This window comes from Xiphophorus maculatus, chromosome 9, assembly GCF_002775205.1.
Source record: "Xiphophorus maculatus strain JP 163 A chromosome 9, X_maculatus-5.0-male, whole genome shotgun sequence".
Taxonomy (NCBI): Eukaryota; Metazoa; Chordata; class Actinopteri; order Cyprinodontiformes; family Poeciliidae; genus Xiphophorus; species Xiphophorus maculatus.
In genome coordinates this window covers 25471138-25494650 of record NC_036451.1, presented here as the reverse complement: position 1 = coordinate 25494650, position 23513 = coordinate 25471138, and the positions used below count along the sequence as shown (strand labels likewise).

General features: G+C 40.2%; 1 protein-coding gene across 5 annotated transcripts in view; it reads left to right on the top strand.

The window, feature by feature from the left end:
* The first annotated feature begins 285 nt into the window (after positions 1-285).
* Positions 286-23513, top strand: part of LOC102221655 (lipoma-preferred partner homolog) — a 180268-nt gene continuing 157040 nt past the window's right edge. Inside the window, exons 1-2 of one of the 5 annotated variants that reach the window (XM_023339732.1) lie at positions 286-552; positions 7725-7785. The gene's annotated coding sequence lies outside the window, so the exon portion shown is untranslated. The other 4 variants (XM_023339731.1, XM_023339735.1, XM_023339733.1 and 1 more) reach the window with 4 other exon arrangements.

Genomic DNA, 23513 nt, shown 5'->3' with positions numbered 1-23513 from the left:
CTGCAGTTTGGTGCCATGAAAAGAAACACAGCTCGTATTTCAATTTAATATTTTTCACTTTGAAAATGAAAAACCTCTGGTTTGTGTTGACGGTAAAAACATGCACAGGCCGGGGTAGAGCCCCCTTAAAACTGCCTGAAGCCCAGAGACCCGGGGAATCCTGAATACGCCTCTGACTGTGCAATAAACGCGGAGATGTTTCATTTTATGCGTCTCCGTTTCTCGGCGACACATGTTATCGCAGGGAGAAGTCATTTAAAGTATCTTGCTCTTTTCCCTCTCCGTGCAGACAGCAGTGTGTGAGTGCTGTGCCGTGTGTGTGTGTGTGTGTGTGTGTGTGTCAGTGTTTTGGCCTGCTGCCTTACATGGGCAAACCTCTGATCTGACTGAGACGGCTGGAATTTCAGGGCGTGACGTCACTGCCTTCAACTCTCCCACAATTTGGATCAAGAAAAAGTTGGACTTCTCCCTTTTTTGGGGGTAGAGGGGGCTGTTTTTTTTTTTTTTTTTTGGTTGGGACTTCAGCCTCTCTCTCGTTTCCTAGAAAGCGAGGTAAGCCCGAGCACCGGTTCCACTTCTTTTGTTGAAACGGTTTAAGCCGACCGACCGGGCGCCGCTCGGCTTGGAGCGGCTCCTCTCTGCGGTTTTGTTCGGCCTTGTCGGGACGCGAGTGTGAGTTTGACTGTAGCTCGGACGGAGTTAACAGTGAGGGCGTGGACTCGACGCGGATAGCCGTGGCCCGGTAGGAATGTTACATTAGGGCACTAACAAAGCTAACATGTCGCTAGCTGGAGCTGAGAGAGGAGCTCATTCATGCGTTGAGGGGGGATAAAAAAAAAAAAGGCAGACAGCGTGTGCAGCCCGTCAAAAGTTTCGGGACTCCCTGCTTTGAAGAGAGAGAGAGAGAGAGAGAGAGAGAGAGAGAGAGGGTCTGGGGGTGGTGGGTTCTGCTTTAGCTTTAGTGGTCCGCAAGCCGAGCAATGCGGAAGAGCAGACTGTCACCGGAGAGTGAAGGGGAGCCCCCTTTCTGCACAGAAATATGTCGCCGAGTTTCACTATAAAGAAGCTCGCGTTCACTGAAAGTCGCAGAAACCCGGCGTCTGTCCTTATTTATTTATTTATTTAGTTCGTTTTCAGGCGTGACGTATGACAAGACATGGCTGGGTGTTTACGACAGCGCAGATTTGCCACGTTAGTACAGTTCACGGTGTGTGTCCTTAAAGTTGCAGGCGGCTGCATGTCATCGTGGGGTTACTGCGAAGGCCGTGTCCTTTAGACCCCCTATCGCTCAGATACGTAGGCAGCGAGATAATTAAGCAGACGTGACAGTGGGCCCGTGTCATCCTCAGGGCGCTGCTCTGAGATCAGCAGGCAGACACTTTACAGCTTAATGGAACTTATTTCTTCATATGTAGCATCATGCCATATATAGCAGAATCATTATATTAGATGCCCTCTCTGTGTTTTACTTAATGTTTACCTGTTTCATCACTCTTCTGACTATAAGGAAACCGGGCTATAAGATGCTGCGAAGTTCACAGTGATGCAGCTGTAATGACATCAAGAATAAAACATTCACTTCAAGGAGCTACGTCCTTGTTTTCACAGAAACCCAGCATGGGTCGGTGTCGTTTGGTACCTATAGAGGTGCGCTGTAGCCCCTTCTTCAATTTCAAGTCTCACACTAGCTGGTTAATGTCAGGTTTGGTTCTAGCCAAGGTGGTTGTGTCTCCTCATGGCAGGCTGTTCCTCACTAAAATGGAGGAACGTGGACAGGCTGTGGGTGTGCAGGTTTAGTAGTCCAGTTTTTCCCAACCCTGGTCCTCAAGGCACACTGGCCTGCACGTTTTAGATGTTTTTCTGCCTGATTCAGCTGATTGCAGTTCAGCAATCCCCTGTCGGTTGAAATCACCTAGGCTGAAGCAAGGAAACACCTTAAACGTGCAGGGCAGTGTGCCTTGAAGACCAGGGTTGGGAAACACTACTGTAGTCGACGCTCCAGTGTTACTTTTTGCATGCACCCTTAGGCGGCCAGTTTCTCTGAAATCTCCTGGTATATTTGTTTGTTGCCCTGTCCAGTTGATGCTGTAGATGCTCTTCCACCACAATTGATGAAAAGATTTGAACCTCAATGTTTGACCAAGGAACTACTACTACCAACTACAGTCTCATTGCAGATTCCAAAACTTTCTCCTGCGCATGGAAATGGGACGCAAGTCCAAATGCTAAAATACAAAGTGGTTTTGGCCATTTTCATTGAGCTGTGAAAAAACGAGCCGGGTTGACTCCGGTTTGTTTCAGCTCTGTGTAGCACAGAGAAGTTCTGTAATCTTCTTCTTCCCAGATGTTGCTGTGCGCTTTTCTGTCAGCTGGCTGAGTGAAGGCATCTGTTGCCTCGATCTGCAGGACTTTCAGTTTATATTACTAATTTTGGTCTCTTCGAGTATTACTACATCACACACCCCAAAAGGTGTCATACGTAATCTGTGACATCACTTTAACTACGTGAATCGAACTCAGGCTTAATTTTTTGTAACACCGAGGTCCATTTTTGTGAGCCATTCAGATAAAAATGACAATTTAATTATAAGTAAATTATGACTGTAAGATGTAATGTGTTCCTTAAAGAACAGTGAACTAGTAGTTTTCTTTTAGAAAGGGGCAATTAGATAAAGTTGTGACTTTTGTTTTAAATTTTCAATTTTTGTGTTGCTGTATTTTTACACCAGGAGAATCTATTACCAGCCTGCTCTGTAAAAGAGGAAGCGCATTAGAGAGTCCTTGTGAAAATGGAGTTTAATTCTATTTTCTGTTGCACGATTCATACATATTCCAATACAAAGTGCTGTTACAGAACAAACAGCACATTGAAGCATAAGCTGACACAACGAACAATACATTAATGGAGCTGCATTCAGCTTTATGCATGACTTAAAAAAAAGGAAGTAGTAAAATACAAATTGAAGCAGATTGATAAGAACCAATGACAGAAACTGATAAACTGTTGAGATAAGCTTTAGTCTTTGTAGAAAAAGTTGCATTAAAGAACAATGTTGTCGGTTCTGATTTAAATTAGTTTCTGCACATGCCAACTTTTTAAGGAAGTTGGTTCCAATGCTGAGGAGCAGAGAAACGGTCTGGTGCCTTGTTTGGTTCTGGTTCTTGTCCTGGATACACAAAGGTTTCTGATGATCTGAGCGATTTTGATTTTCTATTACACCTGATTAGCAACTCCAAAGTGCGGTTGTGCTCAAACCAATAAGGAGATGTTAAATCTTCCATTTTACTAACGGGGAGCGCAGTAGTTTAGAGACTGGTGTCCTATAATCCCTTTCCTTAATCAAGACTCTGGCTTCCGCTGCCTCTCTGATTTTTCTTCTTTATTGAGTTATATCTGATATATGTGAGGACACTTTTTATCTTAATTTATCCAGTCACTTATGGTGGGTTATCAAAATTTTTTTGGGACTTGGGTCTGAATGTGAGAAAATTAATTGCATTCGCAAAACATAAAGTATTGTTTATTATGTGTGTGTTTCAGGCTGAAGGGTGAAACATTTACAGTGCAGTGATACTTTTTAACTTGTTCCATTCCAAATCATGGACCAGACCATGTTTGGCTGAAAAATTCTTTGTTTATATAGTCTTTTAAATAACTGCACATTATTATTTTTCTTGTGTGGTAAAAGTGTACTTATATATATATATATATATATATATATATATATATATATATATATATATATATATATATATATTAACTTTTGTGTGAATATATCCACGTATCTTTATTTGCTTTTACAGTAAATTCTATTCTATTCGGACTCCTCCCAATTGCTCAAAATTTCTATTTGCTGAAATGATCGGAAAAACTGAGCCAATTCCCCTGCAGTGTCAGCAGGGGAATTGGCATTTAGAATGCTTAGATTTCCATTGTTGCAAAATGAACTTCGACTTAATTTATATGTGAACATCTCGTTACAAAATCTGCATACAATTCCCTTAAATTCTGAGGTGGATGCATATTTGTGGAGTGTATATATGTGCCTAAAAGTTGCAAGTCATGTTATAAAATTTCTTCAAGAAGTTCAAAATAACTGGGATGGTTACATATGCTGCTTGAGATCAAATTACATATGCTGCAATATCAGGTCAGTAGAAAGGCAACCTCGTTACTTAAAGCTGTTTATCTTGATATTGCATAGGCATGTCAGTATAGCATGACTGGTATGTTACGCTAATCTATTGTACTAAAAAACTAATGCTCGAGTTTTTTTTTCCTTCCTTTTAGATAACAGCTGTAAAAATGTAGATTTTAGTCTTTAAACATACTAATGACACACTGTAAGTTTTAGCACCACAGTACAGTATATCATTAGGTGCTCATCTCCCAAATATGCATTTCTAAGCCCAAAAAGAAGACATGCTTTTTTAGATTTAAGCTTGAGTATATTCTGCCCCATTTACTCAAGTGTATTGCATGTAGTCACTAACTGTATAACTTTGAAGGACTGTAGTGTTGTGGTGACGAAGAAATGTAAACGTCTTCAGCCAAGGTGTGGTAAGAGATGATGCAACACTGCATGATCTAAACAAGGGGGAGCGTGTGAATGTTGAATGAAAATGGGCTGAGAACACATCCTTGAGGCACCCCACATCTTTGCTTCGCTCAGACTTATGATTCCCAAATGACACTAACTAGTTCTGGTTCGTCGAGGGAGATTTACACCGAAACGGAAAGTCACTGCTACTTTTCCCCATCAGTCAGGGTGTTATGATAAAGTCAAATATGCATAGAAGTTATATACAATTGTATGGATTCTAGGTTATGGTGGACAGAAATATGCAGTGTGCGCTGTTATAATGATCCTCCCTAGAGGGTTCTTTATATTCACCTTCTAATTACCGTCTGGCTTGCAAAACCCTGTGTGTCTAAGAAGAGATGCGTTATGAAATTCTTATGTAGTGTGAATGAACTTGTACACCATAGTTACAGAGTCGGTGAAGGTTCCTCATGTTAGGTGGGTAGGTTTTCTGTTATTCATGTGAAGGCCTCCTGCCGCCTTAACCGAAAACCTTTGTGAAAGTTTAGAGCCTCCGCTCCGCTGCCTCTTCGTGAGAGCAACAAGAACGTCGGTCTAGACCTTAGATGTGACTCCGTTATGAAATGAAAAATAAATCCTGACTTTCTTCTCTTAAAAAGACCGAACACAAAGTTCGGCTTAGATGTGAATTTCAAATCAATAACACAAGGTCCCCCGAGGGAGAGCTGTCATCAAACCGAGTACATCTGCATCACTGCGACACATTTTCAACTCAACCAACATTAAACAGAACTGTCTTTTAAAATCTCAGGCTAAAAAGGGGCTCATTTGACAGCGCTGATGATGTTTAAGTTGAAAGATAAATGCCTCGGCTGCCTTTGAGCCCGGGCCCCCCTGGTAGCTTCTTCTGTTTGTGTTTCTTGGCATATTTTAATGAGGATACTCTTGAAGGAGTTTGATTCTGGGTGGTGGATTTTTAAAAGGATGGGGGGAAATAACCCTCCACCTGTTGTCATGAGCAAAAGTGTGTCAGATTAGATGTAGTTAACAAAAAATTACCACATAATGTTTCTGTAATTGGCATATATTTCCCCCCCACTGCCAGAATGAGTGGAGAAAAAACAGCCAATTGATATACAACTCATCATTTTAACTTGCTGATACAGATAATGCATTAATATTTAAGAAGAAATGATAATTTATTAAAGGAGAATATGTTCATGCTAGTCAAAAACTGTCAAAATCTGTTCTTCTTAATACCCAGACGTAGTTTTGCAAATGGTTTTCAAGCAGATCGCTGCTCAGGGAGTTTTTCCCTTTGAGATCTCCTCTTGTGGCTAAAGGAAGAGTAAGATTAGGAAAATAACAATAAAAACGGCATTACTGCTGAATATTGTATTAATATCAATTGTGCATTTCCTTCACTGTTCTCTTTCTTTTTATCATTATGATGTCCACACCTCACTATCTACATTATTGGTTTAAACGATGTGAATTAAACTGGCAAAATGTTATTTGTGACAGGGTTTAATTGCAGTTGTAATATTGTACACGTTGAAGTTATGATATCAGTTAGTGTTTTGATATATTATGCAGTTTTACTTACATTGATGCAGAAAATTGGGAGCCATTTTCATCTTCAGCTTACTTGGCAGAAACCTGAAAGTTTGGGTGGAAATTGACTGATTTTTGGAACTCCTCATAAATGAGTCTTGACATTAACACATTCTTGCATAACTTTTGATTTGTTTTGGGTTTTTCTGGAAGATTTTAGCTAGGACTGGATGTTTGGTTTGGAAGAATAGACTTTGTCTGGGAGAAACCAGAAAACCAGTGTCGGATGTAGAACACAACCAGTACGAACCAGAAATTCCTGCAGCTCCTCCAGTTCCACTGTCTGGCGTTTGGCAGCCTCCCTGAATAATTTAAATCATGTCTTTTATGTATATATTTAATAAATAAGATATTGTGGTGTACCCAAAATAAGGTCGAGTACATGTTGGTTTGAACAGATTTGGGCCTAACAAGCATTTCTTAGCTCCTCACACAACATGCATGGCATAACATTAACGTGCCATTACACATGCAGTATATGCTTCAAATGTGTGTACTACTCTCAAGGATGGGTGCAGCATGTAACACGGTGCCTTTCCCCGTATTGCAGATGACGTTTTTGTTAGTTAGTAGTTTAAAAGAGAAATACTGAAGGACCATTGGCTGTTTTGCTCTGACGTTCTGTCTTTGAAAAGACAGTTTAATGTTTTTACCAACTACAGGATCCTCCATGAACTGTTGCTAGTGTCCTGCGTGGGTTGTTTACACACTAAACGGATTTGTCAACAATACATAAATGATTATGTAACCAGACACCAGAATTGTTGAGCCAACAAACTGACATTATTGACTCACCTGGTTCTGTTGTTGAAAGAGTTTATTTAGGTAAAGGCAAGCAATCAGGAAGTGGCTTCTGCTCATTGAAACAACATTTCTTTACAGTTTACCCTGCTTGGCAACCAAAATGATCACTGGCATGAATAAACTTGTAATCTTGTTACAAGTTTATTATAATACACTTATGACTGAATATGAATTAATTGTGCTTTGGAGCATTATTTAGGCTTTAGCTCCGTTCAAACACCTGCGCTCACCTGATATTTCTGCTTTAGGCATTCACTATAGAGACCAGGGACCTGAATTGACTTTAAACACATACTCACATTGCCTCAGATGAATACAATATTTGACTGATGACACATATTTCCAACTGATTCTTTAGGCACCAGATCTAAATGGTTATGTTTGACTTTGCCAATGAGTGGCACTGGTTGGGGCAATTTCGAGTGTAGCAGCTACTCACATGTTTTAGGGGACAAGTTTGTGTAGTATGGGTCGCCATAGCAGAAATCTGCATGTTAAACATATCAACTAATTTATTGGTTTATTTAAATGGCAGTTTGTTCAAACCGGACCTTGACATACTGGACTAGCTGCCCTGTGGTCGTCAGGGGGAGTATGCAGGTGCTTGGCCGAGTTCTTTCCACTCATGAATGACAGAAACCCAGAACAAGCATGGCTCCCAAATGACAGAGTCTGTTTACTATGCTGGCGTGGTCCTCCACAGCCAAATTATAGTTAGGTAATCTGTGTAACAGAGTTGTCTGTATTTCTCAATCTCTGCAGATTTCAACACACTGCAAAGGGCTTCAGCTGTCTTCCAGTAATCCCAAAGAGGGAAATAAAGGTAGGATTACTTTTGGTGTATTTCTGTATTGTTACTTGCATGTTATGTTGTGTTCCTTTTTTGTGTCCACTTTCGCAACATAAATATGGATATATTTAGCACACTCTATTATGGTAAACTTGATGTTCTACAGGAAGTTTAAAGGTAACCCTAAACTCAGCATGTGCACCCATTCAATTAATACAGGATTACTCTTCTGTTTGTGCTTTTGCACATAAAGTATAGGGTTACCTTCACATCAGGCCACATTCAGACACATGGTTAGAAAAGAAGGGAGCAGGAAAGTATGAAAGAAATTTGCGTCAGCATGGTGTCACCAGGGTTTATTACAGCTATGCTGATGAAACACCCTAAACTTCAACTAGGACACCAGTTAAGTGATACTTAAGCTTATGAAGTGCTTTGTTCCGACTAAGATACATGTGATAATTTTGACAGTTGTAATGCTGAATAAATTTGAATATGTTTTATGAAGTGAGAAATGTTTGTGTTTAGTTTCCAGGCACTGTTGCCTTGATTCGAACCAGAAATAAGGAGGAATAGATTCATGCCAGCTTTTGCATATACAGTGTCTTGCAAAAAGTCTTCATTCATGAGCTGAGTGATACTCAAAGTATCACAGAATTGTGACGTGGAGGGGAAGCGACATGGGTTATTCTTTTTTATAAACAAAAATCTAAAACGTTAGGACTGTAGAGTTTGCACATGGTGCACCTGGTCCACCAGCCGAGCCACACAGAACCCCGACATCAGAGTTAAAGTCTCGCAGATTGTAGGATGGATTCAGGTCTGGACTTTGATATTGTAGGTGTTTCCCCTTTGCCGCACAGCTGAACTATAGTCAGTGGATTTTTACCAGACTTCTGTAGCTCTTGAGGCAGTAATGCGATAATTTGAATTATTCAGATGCAATATGTCGCTGTTAACATCACTACACGTCTTTTTTTAGTGTTTCGGTTCTGGTTCTCATTAAGTAATACTTGTCTTATATTATTATGTAACGCTCCATGTTGTTGCGATTTGTGTATGTATTTCGGGATTGGCTGTGGAGTATTTGTTTGGACGTGTGACAGTGATAATGTGGGAAAAATCAACAGTGCGGTCGTTTATTCACAAAATATATATATATACTATTGGTAAATACTGATTATCGTTTATGGCAAGATTAATATGAGATATTATCGGCCCAGATTTTCATATATTTGCATCCCTAATTTGAGTCAGGTGTACTGGAGCAGGGATGCACCCAGAACTGGAAGGACATCGGCCTTGAGGGACCAGGGTTGGGGACCCATGATGCCAACCATTGCATTATAACTCTGGCTGTTTGCTTAGGGTCATTGTCCTTCTGGAAGTTGATCTATCGCCTCAGTCTCACGTCTGTCATGGCCTCTACCACAGTTTTATTTTGCCAGTACTGCCCTATGTTTAGCTCTTAATTATAAGCAGCTCCCCTATGTAAGAAAAAAGCATCTACACAGCACAATTCTGCCTCCCTTTTCTTTAAAACTCCGTTTTAACCTGCACCACGGCTTTACCCTGTCTAGCATTTCTCCTTAAAATGTTGCAGTTGGACTTTATTTACCGGTATTAAAATAAAAAGGGGCTGACTAGAAATGCCCACTAAAGCCTTTCAGAGTTGTATTTATAAAATATGTGTTGCTCCAGAAGCCCAGTGAAATCCATTGAAGTGTGAGTTTGCCATGTGAGAAAGGGTGTGAATACTTTTGGAACACAGTGTATGCTGGCTTCTGGGTTTCCTCACTGAGACAAATGAGGTGATATTTATGGAATAGCTTTTTTTTTTATCACTAGAGTCACAGTTTTTCTTCATAACTTCATATTTGAACAAACAGCAAATGTAAGGAGTGCAGAGTCTCCAGCTTTCCTCTGGCGTTCAGATTGAAGCACAATGCAGTGAACACAGTTGGATGTTTAGAAAAGTGATCTTTTCAAATGGTCTTAGCATTTTTTTTTCTTTCTACAAATTGCCATGAAAACAGATGTAATAAATAAAAAAAAAAACCTGACCGCATGCAGAAACCTTACTTAATGTCTTGGTGTTCTGTATCGACCAAATGGAAAATTTTGTGGCGTCATGGCTTTTCAATATAAAGATAAAAACATTCCCACATATCTGTTTCAAATGTTTTTATTTTATGTCCCGACATGTCCTTCTAAACATGTATTAAGTACAGTCTGTGGAAATTTGCTTATTCTTGAAAATAACTACCTCCTAGTTTTCATTTCCGAATACTCTTCTCTTTTCTTAAAAGCTCCACAATTTGGAAAAAAACTCTGTTCACACTCAATCGGGAAATCCTGTTTCCACCTTGTTTTGGTGTCCTAATAAATATTGCACAGAGTATATTTAGGCATATTTCTCCAGGAACAACGTTTTTGCTAATAATGTGTGAACATGAACTGCACTGATTGGTGGTCCTTTCCTGAGGGACTTGTGTAAAGTAGGTTGTGCCGTTTCAGGAAATGAAGACTCTCAAGCTACTCCTCAATACAATCCCAGTCCAGGAAGGTCGATGCAATGTTCTCCCTTAGCAGCTGTTAAGCTTTTGACCCATGGCTCTCATGGGAGTAATCAGACTTTAATTACACCTTCTTAATCACTTGAAGACAGTCTGTGCAGGGAGATGACTTCATGTGGTAAATAAGCAATCTCTACCTGCCAGTTTTTGCAGGGTGAATTCTGTTTCTCTGCAATTTAGCAATGCACCGACCTAATCCTGTCCAACTTTAAGCCTGATCCGACTCTCTCTGAAAAGGAAAATACTTCTCCTCTGTTCATCAGTATTACCACGTGCTTTCTGCTGATGACTTGGACTCTTTAGCATGTGTTTTCTTTTGTTGCTAGAAATGGATCATTTGGAGTTTTTTGAAGGATAGCCTTGCTACGGTTGGGATAGTTCTAAACATGTCTGACTCAACACACAGTCTTCAGCAAACTCACGTCTTCCTCCGTCTTCATGCTGAGCATTTTGTTGGAGTGCCATGCTAATGCTAGCTTGTTTGCTGTTTCTGGTTTTTTATTTTTTATGACGTTGTAACATACGGCGGGCCCCCACCTATTTGCAGTTTAGCCTTTCAGGATTTTTCTGTGCAACTTACCTCCAAATTATTAATTAATTATTAAATAATTTGCCTATTTTAGAATGTTTTTCTAAAATATTCAATAAAGACAGAAGAGAAATCCTACAATCACTAAAATCTGACGCTACTCCATCTTCGTTTACATTTCATTACCCTCAGTGTGTTCTTATGAGGTTTTTGTGTTGTTTCATTCAGTAGTTCTTGCTGCAGCTCCACCTCAGGCGAGGAGGTGAACTGTTTTTTGAAACGTTCGGGTCTTTAAGACAGTTCAGTGTGAAAGCGAACAGCACATGTAACAAATGTTGCAATTTTGGTCCCTCATCTACCGGACTATCTGTTGTGAAAACACCCTTTAAGTGTCCACTCAGCAGTCATTTTGTGTTACCTAAAATGATATGAAAGCTGTTTCTTCCCCTAGTGAATAAGTGATAGTAGAAAGGGCAGAACATCTTTTTATATAAATCTCTTATATCTACCTGTGTGGTCATTTTTAAAGATAAATTGGAACCTAACATTGGTGTCAGCAGCTCAGTGAGTGGAAGTCAGCCTCAAAATTCTCGTCGGCCTATCTATTTAGTTTCATCCTTAAAACGTAAGAGTTGAGATAACAGTCTCCCGTTTTCATCCATCTTAGGTCAGACTGAACCCCAAACAACTGCGAAAAGTTCCCTGCAATCATCATCATTATTATTCCAAGTGAGAGGTATGCACCACAGAACTGGCTCTGTGGCTCGCATAGTTTGGCATTCCTAGCTAAAAGCAAACCAAACTGATATTGCCCTCAATACTGTCTCCATATTTTCTCCATATTTGGAAATGTTTACCTCCTCGTGATGGTTGACAGAGGATGGAAGAGGGGATGTGAGTCATTTCAGCAGCGCAAAGCCTTTCTAAGGGTGAGAGGAGTCTTCCAACTGAGTGCCATTTAGTAGAGCTAGCAGTTCTGTGTGCCGCAAAGATCTAAAGAGAAGCTGTGAGTATCATTTTAGGCTTCGTTTATAAGGCGAGTTAAACAACGTTAAAATGGCTGATTCATCCATGTTTCCTGCTGCATTTCCTGAAACACTGTAGATCATATTGCTTTTAGAGGTGGGGAGGGAGGTTTGTCATTATTAGCTGCTGCTTGATAGGAAGCTTGAGTGGTGTCAGGCAGGTGTCATTGTTGTTTACTTGCTTTTACAGAATGTTCCAGTTTGTATCTGTAAATATGGAAAAGACAAGGCAATTGTTTGGGATTGTTTCACCGGCTCACCTAGGAAATCTGGAAATCTTTTTCCCTTTTCCAGCAGCAGACCTGCTTGACACTTGGATGTTTCCTTTAACCTCCCGGTTTGAGTGTGTCTGACGGGGCAGCACTTCGAGCTTAGAGGTGATAAACAAAAGCTCAGAGATTTAATAGATTAGATATTTTTGGCTCCAATTTGGTAAAAAGCCTGGCTTGTTTTACTGTGGATATATTTTGCTTGTGTGTGTGAGAGCGAGAGAGAGAGAAAAAGTAAACAAGACAGCTTGGTTCATTGAATAAATGTGGCTTTGCAAACATCCACTCTAACTGATAGCTACACCTTAACAAGTCTGACCTTCCTCCTGGCTCTATTTCTCACACTTCAAAGATTTTATTGCGCCTACCTGGCAGCTTTTTCTTCACCACAAGTTAAGGAAGAGCTAAATGATTTTACTTGGCTGTGGGGGCTGCTGCTGCTGCTGCTGCTGCTGCTGCTGCCCATACTGATGGTTTAATGCAATTATTGTGATTGGGGTTGTTTTTTCTGATAGAAGACTTTTCCGAACATACTGTATGCAGCCAGTGCAGGAAAGTGCATATCTATATCAATATAATGTCTGAAAAAGCAACAGGAAGCAGCATATCTGCTTTTAATCCCATTCTCTTCTTCTCTAAACGCAGAAGAAATGTTCATGACAAAAATACGCTGAAGAAACATCATTTTTGGAGATCTTTGATAATGATGTAATTTAAGAAATACTAATCAGTTAATCATTAATTTACTGTAATTAAGCACTCTTTTGGGGGTTCAGTTTCACTTCTGCCAGTTCCAGATGTGAAGATTTAGAACTTTAACGACACCATGAAATAGGCCAGAATCTATTAAGGGGCAGTATTATGTAAAATGGATTTTTTTTTTTAGCTTTACATGATGTTGTAATGTTATTCCCTCATCAAAACATACCTGGAGTGGTGCTTTGATAATTTCATGCATGTTTGAGAAATCCTTGGATCTCCCGTGGCAACCATTCAGCTGTGCGAAAAGCCTGGGTGGAACCGACCGCCGCCTTCGAGCATCAAGCTCCTTCTCAGAGCTGCAGTTCTCAAGCTTCTGAGCAGCTCTCCCCACTCAGCTCCTTCAGACTAGCCAGCAGCAATTTGCAAACATTTGCTGGAACTGCGCATCCCTGGAGCTCCTTTTACGAGCTACTTCTCGGTGCAACGCTTGTAAAAATGTTAAACGATCAACAAAGGAGCCATGTTGTGATCACTTTCTGAAGGCGGAGTTTCAGAAAGAGCTGGACTTTTTAAAGAGACAGAGGCCCAATTATTATATAAAACATTTTTATAACCGCCGACGATTACGTAGTCAGTGTTCTCGTCCTAACACTGGCCGCGTTGCAGGCTGGGTCCCTGGAAGCCTTATACGAGTTTAAGAAATGTCTTTTTTTTATCATTTTATTCTTTATGAGCTCATGTGAAGCTTTTCAGAAGACTTTCTTCACAACACTTGTGCTACAACTGTGCTTTAGAATAGCACAATCAAGCCTGGAAAACACATAATACTGCCTGGTTTAAAAAGTAACAACGTTTTCTTTGGACCACAGTGAAAGCCATTAACCGCTAAATGGTGAAAACGTGGGACCATGCTGAATCGTCTCAAGACCAGCTTGCTAACCAAGATTCCTTTAATGTCGGCCAAAATTGATATTGAAAGAAGCGGGAGGTAAGGCTTTTGAAAGATCGGTGATTGGCCTGAAAACTGCAATTGGTGCACAAATGGCAAAAATGGCATCCATATACGAAATCGTCTGTTGACCAAAACGAATCCCACTTACCGAAAAGCATTCTGATGATCATCAAAACGTTTGGAAAAATATTGTGTGGACTCAACAGAGAAAAGTGGAACGTCTCCCAGAAAAACTTGAAAAATAATAATAAAAAAAAATTAACATCACACCTACAGTCAGACATGATGGTGGTAGTTTGTTGCCAAATAATGTCAAAGCTTAATCACTCTTGGAGCGACTTATTGAGAAACAGTTAACTTCCTGTTTCTCAACTCATTGCAATGCAGCCTTTCTAGTTTTATGTTTTTCTAATGAAGTAATATTAATTTAATGCAACTGCATATTTTCATTATCTATAGAGTATGTAATGTCTTCCTTTGAATAAATGAGTGTAATTTGTCTTAGTTTTTATGCTTAAATTACACTTGGAGTCCCTCTGCTTTTCACTTTTAGTTATTTTATTTCTGAAAAGCTGATACATTTTGGGTAGTAAAGAAAACACCATTCGTATTCATGTTTATTACTCAAAAAATGAGAATGTTTTTCATTGCTTCTGTGGTTTTATGGGTCCAAACAGGCCTTACCAGAAACTCCTTGCTTTTAAACCGTTAGTAACCCGCCTCACCTGCTCTCGCGTGTTATGAAGAACATTCATGTGCGAGAACATGACTGCTCCTGCCTCACATACCGCCCAATCAGCTGCAGAGCGGGGCAATCTCCAACAGGTGCTCCGTCTCCATTGGCGCCAAGATTCAGCAGCGAGACCTGAGGTTGTTGCGGATCATTCTTTCCAGCACATCCCCTCTTTCAACCCCCTTCACTCCCCCCAGCACCTTGTCAACGAGCCGCCAGTCGTCTTCCCTGCCTCCAGTCCCTTCAGTTTTGTTTTTCCTCTCTTCTTCCTTGTTGTATTTCAGCATGGCTACTGTTGAGACATGAAGGTTAAACATTTATTGCAGATTGTCAGTTCGTCCACCTCTGTGTAGGTTGTAGTAAATCAACTTTTCGCTGACTTTCCTTGTTCATACCATTTATACAAAGACTTGCAGGGGAATTCAGTTCAATTCAAAAATAATTTCCAAAGGGGAATTAAATGTTGTAACTCATTTAATTAAAGGGGCAGACAGTATAATTTGTTTTCCAGGCATATAGTCCCATTTTATAGCACAATCAAGTAACTGCTACCTTCACTTATAAAAATGCTATATATATCTAATATAACTAAAAATACATTTTACTTTGTTTTTTAACACCTTGAAATTGGGCCTCTGTCTCTTTAAAATCTCCTGCTTTTTCTGAGACTCCGCCTTCGGGAAGTCATCACAACATGGCTCCTCTATTAACCCTTTAGCAATGTTTTCACCAGCGTTTCACTGAGAAGAGGCTTGTATATAATAAGTTAGCTAATGAGCAGTTCCACCTGGTGTTTGCTAATTGCTGCTGGCTAGTCTGAAGGAGCTGAGTGTAGAGGTTGTAGGAGAAGTCTGCTCTGTGAGGTGGAAACTGCAGCTCAGAGAAGCTTTGTGATTGAAGGAGGTTTTAGGTCCATCCAGGTTTTGCACAGATGAATGGTTGCCATGGGAGATTCAAGGATTTCTCAATCATGTAAGAATCAAAGCGGCACTATAGGTGTGTTTTTGATGAACGAATAACATTATGACATGATGTAAAGCTAAAATAGTCAATTTTACATAATACTGCCCCTCTAAAGAGTTGTTGTAGAAGGTGATGGCTGTGGCAAATTTGAAGAAACCTCTGACTGAAGCCACGCTGCTTTTCTACGACTGTCTCTGTATAATAAATATTCTATATATTATTGTATTCATACAGCTTCACGTTTTCCACATTGTGTCCTGTTAAAAAGAGAACCTCGTGTATTGTTGGTATTTTGTGATCTCCTTTAGAGGTGAAAACGGGGCTATAGATTATGACTGTCAGAGGGCTGTGGCCATGCTGCTCTTTAAATGTTTTAATAGAAGGCCATACGGTGATGTTCCACAGTGCTGAGACAAAATCCCCCACCAGCTTGGATTGTTTAAAGCGCACCGCGTTACATGTCAGCTCAGCACTATGCGGTGCTGCCTTCAGTCAAATTCACCTATTGATAAGCTCTTGAACAAACAGAACTCTCCAGAAGGTTCTGTGAAACTTTACTATCTGTTAAGTCGGCTTGTATCTCCAGTGACCTTTAAGTGAAAACTATGCAACTTTGGAAAAGCAGATGCAGAAACAAAACTCTTGAGGCGCCCAATACACAACCCACCACAGCGCCAAGGTGACAAACACTGGATCATTGAAAGTTCTCTCCATGTTAATATAACCACCTTCCTTTGTTAACAAGTCTGATTAAAAGTCAGAATTTTGTGTTTGTTGGATGCAAATGTTAATAAAACTAACAGCTGTTTAGAGTGTATGCTTGTTTTTTTGTTTGTTTTTAATAATTTAACTAAAACACTTCATGTCAGCTGTAATGTTACAGAAATACTTCCTTAGATCAAATAAACATGGCACCAAAAGTAAGGAATTTGGTGTGTGGTAAAATTTCTTTTAGTCACATTTGATATACATTGCATTTTTATAACAACTGTAGGTAACATAGTGAGTTGATTGTGCTGTAATAGCAGCATGTGCCTGGAAAATACACAACTCTGCCACTTTAACAGTGCAACATGATCTGTCAACGTTCATTTGTGTCTAATTGTGTTAAGTATGGATCAAAAGGCAAGGAAGTTTAGGTCCTGTGTTTATGTTGCTAGTTGTCTCCTTTTGACATTTTTAGTTTTCTATATCAAACAGTAACAATGTTCATCAGGGACTGAAGGAAGCTGAGAGTTAAGCACGGAGACAGACTCTTCACTGGTCGACCTTGTGATTTCTGAGCAGCCCTCGTTCATTCAGTAGCTCGTTCTTCCACACTATCGGATGTCTTTGAACGGAGCATGCATGAGATTGTTAAGTATGCCACATTAATGTTTAACTGCGAGTTACCGAGCTGATAAAAGTCATTTACAACAACGGTATCAAGAACGCTCCAAAGAATGTCTGATAAGCCGAGTGTTTAGAGCTAGTTTAGAGGTTTTAAGAAGTTATTTCCTCCAATGCTCTTAAACTCAACTAATCTGGTATCTCTACTTAATTTCAAGACACTGGCATGGACAGATGGAAAGGAGATGGCGTGTTTTTTTTTTTCTTTAAGATGAGCCTTCCAAATGAATCTCGTCAATAAATTAAGGCATGATTAACAAGTGCAATTGCCCAGAGGATTGAACAGAGCTGAGGAGAGTCCAGCTGAAGCGGAGATTATCTTTCTTATTAAGGAGAATCACTTTAAGGGGCTGATTACTTTGTGTGTGTGTGTTTCTTGTTTTTTTTTTATAAAGAGTTTCAATTTGTGTTTATCTTACAGCTATTGATGCCTTCTTATCTGCTATCACTGTGTCCTGTTTGAGCTTCAGGATGCAGATTGAAAGGCTGAGATCACAAACGTGTCGCTTCTGTTTGGGAATAATTACTTCGGTTTTAACGCCTCTTTTTATTTAACTAGTATAAACATGGCATTATATATTTATTTTCTTTTGTGCATCTGGGTATTCTTTCCACTCCTGGGTTGAATTCCCCCCTCCCCCTTTCTTTTTTTTTTCTTGCTACGCTGGACAGACCGAGTCAATAAACAATCTCAGACGTATTATTTTTCAGTAGCTTTCAAAGCTTTGGCTGGGCCGCTCGTTTCAGGGAAGGTTTGGCTGCACGCTGGTAGCTGTTATTGTGTTGGAACATGAGTCATTACCTCACTTAAAGGTCTTCGGCACTTTGATGGCATTCTTTAGAAGACTTTGCCTGCACTTATTGCTTCTCCACCCAACATATGCACACACACAAAACAAAAAAACACCTTCACGCTCTGATGTCGTTATCAGATTTGTTGGAAACAGCTGATGGAGTCGATTACCATTTTATAACCATAAAACTTCTCACAATGCAGACTTCAATCTTTTGTTTCTCTTCCAATGTCAAGATTATTTTTGCCTCTAGAGGTCCATGACAAAGTTTATAGTTTAGGTTTTATTTTCATAATGAAATTTCACCATCCAACTGTTTTTACGTGATGATGATGGAGTTGCTAACCGTACTTCTGAGGATTGACCCGTCCTCAGAGAACGATCATTTGACTCGCGTCTATCTGGAGTTGCACATTTTTTAATTTTTTTTTTAGTCCCGATGTCTCATAACAGCAGGTGATGGCCGCAATTAGGAACAGTAAATTGTTGTATCATTGTTGGTTCAATGAGAGATTTAATCAACGTATTGAAAAATGAATGTGCGCTGTTTTTAGGGATGCAGCTGTACTACTTCCATTTTATTTTTGAAGACTCTGGCTCTACGCAGTGGTAGATGTATTATGTTAAAGGTGCAATGATTTTTTTTTTCAAATTTAAACTTTTTCTCGTGATTTAAACAATAAAATACAAGATGGCATGCTAAAACTTTGTCATAACAGGCCTGTCATGACAACAAATTTTGCTGAATGATAAATTGTCCCAGGATTTATTGCGATTAAATATGATATTGTTGTTTTGAGACCATTTTCAAGTAATATAATGATAATGGCATCACTGTACTTTCCAGCTCTCGTCTTGAAATTCTCTCCACACTTGTCAGTAATAGCAGACATTATTTAGCGTTTTCTTCCACTGTGGCAGAATGTCGTTGGCAGGAAATCCCTGCCAAGAGTCCACTTCTTCACTGGTTTTCCACTCTCATGACAACGCCACCAAACTTCCTGAAAAGATTCATGTTTCATATTACAACTACGAAGGCCGGTTCACGCTGCTTTGCCTTATTTGCAAGACAAGTTTCTGTTGAGAACTTCCCTTTCGTCGTCCGTCACGCTTCGTGGCGGCTGGCGAGCGGCTGCCATCGTTAACGCCGTCATAACGGCACCAGTTCCAAACGGCGGAGTGATTGTGTGACATTTCGTTTGTGGCCCTGTCACTTCGAAGATCAGATGCCTCTTTGTGAGTAATCTTCGATTAGACAAAAGAGCGGGGGCTAATGAGACACTTTTTCAGAGGAGTGAGCGATCGGCTCGCTCGGCACGCAGTGACAGATGCGGCCCCTGGAGGCCGTCAGATTACTGGAGCGTGTTGTTGGCAAAACACAGCTATTAATGACGTGCCAGAACACCGAAACTGAAAAAAACATAAATGACATAAGGATGATGAAAAGACGTTTGAATGGAAACACACTGAAAGCTGTAAAAGAACATGGATTTATTCATTTTATTTTATTATTTTGCATTTTGCGGAGCATTTTTAAAAATTTAAATAACTATAAATAGGGGAAACGCTGCAGTGTTTTTTTCTATGCTTCCTCTTCTTTATGGGAACTTTATGAGGTAAGTAATGAGAGACCAGATTAGATTAGGGATGTTCGGCTCAAATTAAAATGTGTAGATATTATTGGTGAAATTTTATTCGGGTCAATTTCAGATTTTATCTGAAGAGCTTGGATTTTTTAACTCTTTTTTTTTTTTTTTTTAACAGCTCTCTTATTGCCGCTGTGACTGTGGTGTCAGCAGCAGAGATTTTACCCCATCACTCTTTGAAAGAGCGGCGTTAACAGAGCTGCACGTATCAGTCCCCTGTGCATATTTCACATGGCTCATTGGCAGGATTAATTGCCAACAAGTCCCCTGTGGTCCAGGAACGCAATTACCAACTGACCCAAATCGCTCTCTTGGCCTGAAGTCACTGTCTCTGCTCTGGCAGCTTTACACCTGAGACACAGTCTCCACATAACCTCGCACAAGGCCCCCTCCCACAGTCAGGCATCACGGCTCAATTTTAGATTCCTCTGATAGGCGCAGTGTGTGCGGCGCAAGACGGAGAGACCTGACAGGTTCTTTTTTTCTTCTTTTTTTTTAAGCCATTAGGCCGTTTTTGTGGTAAGCAAAGGTATCCGGTTACCTTGGGATTTCAAGCTCATGGTTTGGGGCTCGTTTATGGGTTTTGATATCTTCTTTTCAGGAATATGCGTCCTTTGAATTCAGACGGTACGTGTTGCAAATGGGGTGCCCTCGTCTTGAAGCGAAACGCTAGGCAGACGCCATCTGCTAGATAAGTTAGTAAATTTTTAGTTTGCAGCTGAGGGTAATTAGATTTAGGGCGTTTTCACGCCTGATAGTCCGGTACGCTAGATTCTGGAGCAAAATTGCAACATTTGTTACAATGCTGTGGTTCTCTTTCACAGAGCAAATCAAAGCTTTTGAAAAAACTGTTCTACCCCCTCGCCTGTGGTGGCGCTGCACCAAGAAAGAACCACTGAAGGAAACAACAGGAATACCTCAGAAGAAGACAAACGCAGAATCCTCCTTCACAAGTTGCAAACAAAAACAGAGTGGTGTCAGATTTTTAAGTGATTGTAGGATTTCTCTTTTGTCTGTGGTAAAAGGCCATGAGCCATTTCTCCAGCTGTCGCCAGACTCTTGAGTTTATCCATGTTGTATTTACCCAGAATGCCTAGCGCTATAATCTGTTTCCTGCTTTTGGAGCGGTCTTGCATCCTTATATGGACTCAAACAACACCAGAGTTAACTTCAACCAAACAGAGAGGTTTGTAGGCATGAGAATTTGACTTCACATTCACACCTCCCCAAACTTTCTAGGCAAATGAACTAGAGTTGGATTAAAGCAGCTGGTGTGAATGCACCCATAGTCTTTTGAACAATAACAGCAAAGGGTTTCAGGATACTGCCAGGTCTGGACTGGATCAGCACGACATCTTGAGTCTTTCTCTTTTGGTCATTCTGTTTCAAATTTGCTTCTCTATTGGTGTCATTGCTCTGTTGATGACCCAGTTTTGTCAAGGCTTTAACTCTGACTTCATTTGACTCTGAAATACTTAAATATAGAGAGGAGTTTATGGTTTGCCCAACAGTTTTGAGGGGCAGAGGGAGAGGCGGTCTCAAAGGTGGCGACTCTCTCTGCAACGAATGACATCATTTGTTCATAACCCACTGAACCTGAACCCTGAACTCACATGAGGGAAAAGCTGATTGACAAAATCAAAGTAAACAGAAATGCGACTGGCTGCATGTGTCAGTGACGTAGTGGTTTGGGGACGAGGACATGGTCTTTTTTACTAATGGAAGATATAGATTACCCACTAATCATCTAGTCCAGGTGTCTGCATCCTGTGGCTCTATAGGCTTTCCACAATCGCTCTTGAAATCACTTTGGCTAAAAATTATGCAGGACCATTTAATGTTTTAAATTGCATAAAAAAATGCAAGTTTTACCAGTTTTCAGATATTTCTGTACATGGAAAAATTGGGGAATTTCCACAACAAAATGATGCTGAAAGTACAATTAATATATATATTTTTTTAGAAGAAAAGTTTTTGCAATTAAGTTGAAAACTGTGTGCTGTGCTTTAACAAAATTTCCCACAAATATCAAATGGATAGAAAAATAAATTCTTTTTTTTTTTCTAAAACTTTTTCTAATTTAAAATAAAAAATTGTGTCAAATAATAAGTTGTGTTTTTTCAAAATGATTACTGAAATTAAATTGTAAAATAAATTTGGTGTCTCAATTCAGAGATTAGAGTGATCTGTTTACTGAATCAGTGGAGGTTAAAAACCTTTTTTGCGAAATTGAGGAAATCATTTCAAATTTTGCCATTTCCATCAGCTTCACTGGAGGGTTTCCTTCCTTTCGTCCTTCAGCCTTCAGACAGAAAAGTAAAGCGTTTTGGAACAACCAAACGATAAAAAAAAAAAAAGTTGCAGTTACATAATTGATCCTTTCCCGTCGTTCTCTGGAGCTCATTTCTGACGGCTCTTTCGCCGTCAGATGGTCCGCGGCCGAGTGGGAACGTTTACATGTTGACAGGTTATTTTTGGGGTTTGTGTTGTTTGTCAGAAAGAGTCATCTCAGTGTGAATCCTTCATCTCGTCTGACACCTCCCATATTGTGGAACAGTTGCTCATACTGATTAACTTCTGTTTGCTTCCAGTCCAAATAAGCAGAGACGGAGCGGCGAGGCTTAGCTGGATGGAAAGCATTTATTCACTGTGCTGATGAGAGCACTCATGCGTGGTCTTCAGAGCATCGCTAATGCTATTACGAGTAGAACGGAGGGGGCGGAGGGGACTTCCTCATGCTGTTGGACTGTCATAGCGTACAAAGAGAAGCCACCGCTTCCTTGTCCGATGTAACGCACGAGAGGGGGCAAAGGCTATCGTCTGGGCGTAAGTGTTTTGTCCCAGAATCTACTTTATTAACAGATTACCTAATTGTGCGTATTTGTACTGTTCAGTCAGCGTTGACTCTTGGCCTCTGTGCTAAATCTGGATGGCTTGTGTCTGAGCTTCCCATTTACTGATTTTAATTTTTTTTTATTGTTATTAGTTTAAGGGCTTGTTGGGTGAAAACCGAGGACGACACGAACCCTGTGCATCAGGTTTGAGGTCACTTGTGTTCATTTCACATGGATCCATCACAATAGAAACATTCCCTAATCTCCTAAATCCCCGACTTTCACACAAACATCAAAAGAATGTCCATAACGGTGCTCAATATGGACAGCAGTTATTAGGGGTGCACCGATTGCAGTTTTCTGGCAGATCATCGATCTTTATAAAAAGCCCGACCTGCCGATTCCGACTTTGGATGGTACCAATTTATTTTTTTTGTCTGAAATGTCGCCAAATATAGCAAGAAAGTTGTGTAGCATCTTAACTGTGCACCTCCGACTGTTTTCATTGTCATCGGAAAAGTTTAGAGCCAGCCTCTCTGGACTTGGGACAGGTTCAGAGGGGCAGCTGGCAAAGAGGTGGCATAGTAGTTTATATAAAGAAACAAAGAACATTGTGGGTGTGTGTGTGCCATGATCAGAGTGCAGGCTTGCTGTGTGCAGTGAGCATACCGGTGCCATCAGGCAACCAAGCTGGAAAGTCTGTAGGCAAGCAAAACAAAGCAGAGAGGCAACAGGGCCGCAGGAAACGCAGGACCACTGCTGCATGTAAGGTAGCAACAAACTGGCAGGTGGGCAGGTAGTCGGGTCAGGTGAAACCCAGCGGAGGCTACCTTTGGTCACTTGAGGAAAATTCCAGAAAACCCTCTGGAAATGTATTACTCAGAGATAAGACCTTAGCCTCCTTGCGCCGGAAAATAATAATGTTTCAAGATATTATTAGGAATCCAATATAAAGCTTGTATAATAGTAAGAAGATTTGATTATTTTTGAATTTAGGAATTGCACGGTGTGTGGCTTTTTTCTTAAACTGTTCATGTTTCCTCAGGACTCCAGTCTGACCTTTTAGTCGCCCTGCTGCACCTCGCCGCATCGTTCACAGCATTCTTGGGACTATATGACGTTGACTTTATCAATACGTCACAGTTTTTCATTTTTCGTGCCTAAATAGGGATGGAGTGGTATGAAAATTTTCATAAGATGATTACTCTGCACACATTTATAGTGGTCATCATTTTGTATAAAAAAAAAACAGTTGAAAATATCAGATGACTAATCTTATATGCTATAATTACAACGGATTATTAGGGCCACAATAAAAAAAAAAATTATTTCAAGAATAAAGTCATAAA